Source organism: Quercus robur, chromosome 4 (genome assembly GCF_932294415.1).
Source record: "Quercus robur chromosome 4, dhQueRobu3.1, whole genome shotgun sequence".
Lineage (NCBI taxonomy): Eukaryota > Viridiplantae > Streptophyta > Magnoliopsida > Fagales > Fagaceae > Quercus > Quercus robur.
Genome location: NC_065537.1, coordinates 12,131,697 through 12,136,870, shown reverse-complemented (window position 1 = coordinate 12,136,870; position 5,174 = coordinate 12,131,697). Strand labels below are relative to the sequence as shown.

The window sequence follows — 5,174 nt, the reverse complement described above, 5'->3', positions numbered from 1 at the left end:
TGGTGCTTTATGGAAAAAGAAACCAACACAAAAATGAAAACATAAGAAAACGCAGAAACTGTATATTCATGAGTCAGAAATTTCAGCCCGCAGTCACACAGAGGAAGAAATTGAAGGAGGTCCCGAGCAAGAGAAGGAGAGTTCCTCTATCTCAATATTTTCACCCCCAACCCTTCAAAATCGTCCATACACTAGGTAGCTGACTAGGCTTTTTGTGTCAAAGTTTTTGGGTTTTTTGTGTGAAAAACCTCCCCCTTTTCTTGTGGGCTGGTGATGGATATTTATACCAAGCTTTAGGGGATGCTTGTGACCAGTTCTTAGGTGGGAGGAAGGCCTTGGACCTTTCAGATGCTATCTTTATGACTTGGTGTGTTATGTTTTATGCTTAGGGAAAGGTTTGGTTGCTTTTTGCATGATTTTGGAAAACAAAGTTGTTTCATCTTTATAGCTGCTGCCTCTGGTCTTTGTAGGCCTTGGGAGACTACATTTAGGTGGCTGAGTGGGCTAGGCTGCTCAGTCTTTTTCTTAAAGTCAGCTGCCTTGGTATGGGAAAATGGAGCTGGGCTGAAAATCAGGGGCACAGTCACACAGAGCATGGAGTCAAATTTGGGGTGGAAATTTCTGACATTGGACCTCCTTGATGGGCCCTAGATGCCCCCAGTGTCCCTAGCCCATTTCGTGGCACACACAGGCTGGGCCTATGTAAAATATCCAATGGGAACTAAACCACACCCACCAAAACCATTCCTATTCAATTCTCCAACTATTCGCATGGGCTTGGGCCACGCAACAGAGCAGAATACACTGATAAAATACATTAGTCGGACCCGCTAAGCAATTGGGCTTAGTAATTCCGTCGAACCATAAAATTTGTCGCGAAAATGACCATTAACAGTTGCAAAACAAACCCAATACAAATATTCATCAGTAAACATGCCTTTTTCCTTGAGACGGGTCTTTCCAACACTTGGTTTACTGGAGTTAATTGCAGGCTGTATCAAAGGAATCAAAATGATACATAAGCAAATTTTGTTGAGTGCATATTAAGTTTATCAAATATATAAATTCATATATATTATTTATGGGAAGAACTAAATACAAATTGAAGGAGTTTTTGAACTTGTTAATTGAGTTCATCGTAGGTTAATCTCATCTACATATCAAGATGAGAATGGACCTTTTTAATATTGTAGAACATATGAAGAATCATACTGTTTATCAATATATATGAAACTAATGACTTTAAGCACAAAATACCTTGGAGAGTGAATAGAGAATGGTTTCTAATCTTTGGTCACAATGAAAGCACAAACACCCTCTAGGGAGGGTCCCATTTGATATATGTCAAGGAAAGCCAAAAACTGTTTGAAGAACTGGAAAGATTAGTACATATATCATTAGAAGAAACTTTCAGCTGTCAAACTATCAAACTCCATTAAGCAAAAACGTAAACGTATGTAAACGTAAACGTATGTGAACATATACAGAAACATATTAAGCCAAAAAGCTGACACTATGAGATTGATTTGAGAAGATACTTCTAGCGCTTGCGAACATAAAAAGAATCATCCTGGCTCTCAACAAATTAAGACGCAGTCTTTTCTTTTGTAACATCAAATGTGGAAAGGGTCTTCACTACTTAGTCTAGAATAAAGATCTGGTTTTCTCATCAATATTCAGTAGTCAAGAAATGAATAAGAAACTCACAAACCACACTTCATGATAAATATAGCAACAACGTTAAGTCTTACAGCAAATCTAAAAACCTATACACAAAATTTACTTTAATTTTGGTTAAATAAAAAAAATTTACAAATTACCACATATATAGAAGTCTGTAGCACTTAAGAAATTGAATCAAAGGATTACAAACCACCTTTCTTAGAAAAATTTAATTAAACACATTACATGCAACAACTTTTTCTGTTCATAAAGTTGATCTTTCAAATAAAATAAACAAACAAAGGGATGAAAAAAAAATTGCATAAACATAGAGACAGTACATTCGTATTAAAAGGAAGAAGAATGATTAACCTTCAATTAAAAGCAAGTTAGGTCTAGCCTTTGAAGATTACTCCCTTAGTATCTGTGAATGTCTTAGGTTCATTTCACTTATAATAGATGAAAACAGGAACGTAAGAACAGTCATGTTAATTATGAGGAAGACAGAGAGGTTGGCAATTTGAAACAACTAAATCTTGTAGAAGAAGAGGAAACAACAGCTAAGCTTTTGAAGAGAAGACAGAGAGTGGAGTCCTACGTAGCACTGCACTGCACAATGTAAATGCTAACAGTAAAAAAAAAAAAAAAAAGGGGTTAACACGATGTTTTGGGTAACAGTAAAAAATGTATTTTAGCCCTGATGCATTAAGCCGCCTCTGAGCATTCTTCACCAATTTTTCACAAGATGAATTGCTAGTCAACAAAGTCTCAAATTTGAGAGGTTCATGGAAGGAGAACCAAGCCCCAGAAGTGTGCAGCTAGATAACACCGAGGTTGGAAGCAACAACAAAAAGGTGAAACACAGTAGTTTTAGGGAATGTCATTGTCCATTCATCCTTAATATTTTGATAGCCGACTCAACAGTTGCATCACATGAAAAAATTGTAACAAGAAAAAAGCTATTGTTACTTTCTCAAATAATAAATCTAAAGTCACAAAAATTTTAATTTTATTTATAAACCCAAATAAATAAGGAGAAATTATCATTTATCATCCTAACCGATGCCTCATATTACATTTGCCCTTCTAAATTATGGGAATGCATGTATACTTAGCTCCACTAAACTTTTACATCCTGCCAAGGGCAGCCCTAGGATTCTTGTATAGGGGTTAATAAGAAACATAAATTATATAAAATCTAAAACAAAAAAAGACTTGAATATATCAATATCAAAAAAAAAAAAAAAAAATGAAATTCTACAATTGTCAAAGTGCAAAAGAAGCTCATAACTCTATATCAAATCAATCCAAACACTTACAGTACCAGTAAAGAAACTCAAAATGCAATGGCTTCCAAAAAAAAAAAAAAAAAAAAACTCAAAACACTATAACCCATTAACCCCCATAGGCCCCATAGGCCCCCGCACACGGTCAGACTCACTCGGAGACTCAAAAATCAACCAGTCAACTACAAAAATCAGAAGAACACTATAACCCCACACACACTCGGTCTCAAAGATTCAAAACTCAAACAAAAAAATCAAAAGACCATAACAGTATAACTCCACACCCACTCATGGTGGTTCACTCACACAGATTCAATGAAAGAATATATCAAAACACTATAAACATACTCTCACAGTGAGAACAAGAGAGAAATAGAGAGCTGAAAAACCAGATCAAGCATAGCAGATCGTGGAGGCTACACAACGGCAGATTTTGTGTGTAAATCAAAGGCAACCTTTTTCCCTTGCACCCCACTGATTATTTTTCTTTTTAACTTGGATGGAAATTAGACTCCTGTACAAGTCATGTGACAGCTGCAAAGGTTGCATATTATCAAAAGACCAAATTGCCCCGTTTTAAATTGTTAAAACATCGCAAATGTCTAGAATGCCCTCCTCCCTCCTCTTAGCCCATACAGTAATTCAATATTAATTGGCAATCAAACACGGCTAGAAATTATTATTAATTTAACCCAGCTGGAGGAAGCACAGGTGTAACTCATAACACAAAGATCATGAAAGTAGCAGCACAAAGAACTTATTTAATTTAGGAGAAAAAAAAAGAAGAAGATAAAATTGTAATAGATTTGGATTGAGTGGAATTTTAGATTTTGGACAATAAGACCTAACTCATTCAATAAAATGTTTCCAAAACTTAACTTGTGTGAAAAAAATTATTGGTAGTATTACTTTTTTGACAAAAAAAGGATAAGATATTGTGTTTCATTAGACATGTAAAACCATGAGACAAAGATGAAGCCAAAAGGCAACTTCCCTTTTTAAGGGGTAATTCTAGTACGATCTAGTTTTATATACATTTTGTTACAATTTTACTATACAATTAACAATGAGGTGCGACAAATAGTTGTGAATTCATGTAAAAATATTAGATAATCAATGTAATCTACCACGTAATAAAAAATAAAAGATATGTAAAAAGGCGGGACTAAAATTATTTCTTTTTAATAAATTTGAGTTAAGATTGCATTAAACTCTCCTTCATAAATTTTTAGGACCCATTGAAAGGGATTAAAATACTCTTTTTTTTTTTTTTTTTTTAAGTGCCATGCAGTAGGGCCATGTCTAGATATAGGAGAGAAAAAGATATTTTATATTGTTTGGTTGGAAGAGAAAATAGAAAAAAAATCTTGGTGAGGCCTATTTCTTTTTTTTTCTTTTTTCTTTTTTTGGATCTACCCAAAACTTATCTTCCCAGTTTGGAGTGATTGAGAGGAGAGAAAATTGAGAGGAGGGGTAGATGTAAAATCAACAAATCTGCCCCTCCATTCATTTCCACTGTGTACGCACCTAAAGTTAGTTTTTTCACTTTTTGTTTCTCTTTTAATCAAAATAGGTAGCATTTCTTTTTCTTTTTTTTGAGGAACAATAGGTAGCGTTTCTTAACTCTACAAGTGTGGAGGATATTTTGTACTAGTTAGTTTTGTTTCAATGAAAAGAAAATAGTCATGTGTAGCTTCTAACCAAGGGCTGAAAGAGATCTTATTACCGAGGACCAAGCTACATCACAACAATTCCATGCTAAGAGAATCACAGCGAGTGGTAGAAAGTTTTAGCCCGCCTCTTTGGCCTCAAATGAAGATGGGATATTTGGCAAGGTTTTTAGGCTTGGCCTCAGTTTCTGCAAACTTGCTTCAGGGTTTCTCAGATGGTTAAGAGATGCATTGGAAGCTTTAGATGCGGGAGGGGATTTGCATCTTTTGCAATTACCATAATCTCATCTATACTAATACCACTATACAAGACATGGTCAGGGCTTTGGAAATTTATGGGGCTTGAGTTGATCTCAAATCCAGAAATTAGTATTTACTTTGGGCAAGACTATTTTCAATTGGGCTAAACTTTCTTTTTTAGATTCTTTGGGAGGGCTTGTGGACTTCGGAAAAATTTGGGGCCAAGTTTGATGGTTCAATTGGGTTATGAGAGTCTTTAGGTTCTTGAATGTTAATAATTTTGGATGCAGGTTAATTTGTTGAAAATAGAGGGGGC

General features: G+C 35.1%; 1 long non-coding RNA gene across 1 annotated transcript; it reads right to left on the bottom strand.

The window, feature by feature from the left end:
- Positions 1 to 894: 894 nt before the first annotated feature.
- On the bottom strand, positions 895 to 2,262 carry LOC126720596 (uncharacterized). The gene is made up of 3 exons (XR_007653524.1): positions 2,035 to 2,262; positions 1,258 to 1,361; positions 895 to 992 (listed from the first exon to the last, which is right to left on the bottom strand). It is a non-coding gene; the product is annotated as an uncharacterized LOC126720596 (long non-coding RNA).
- Positions 2,263 to 5,174: the final 2,912 nt, after the last annotated feature.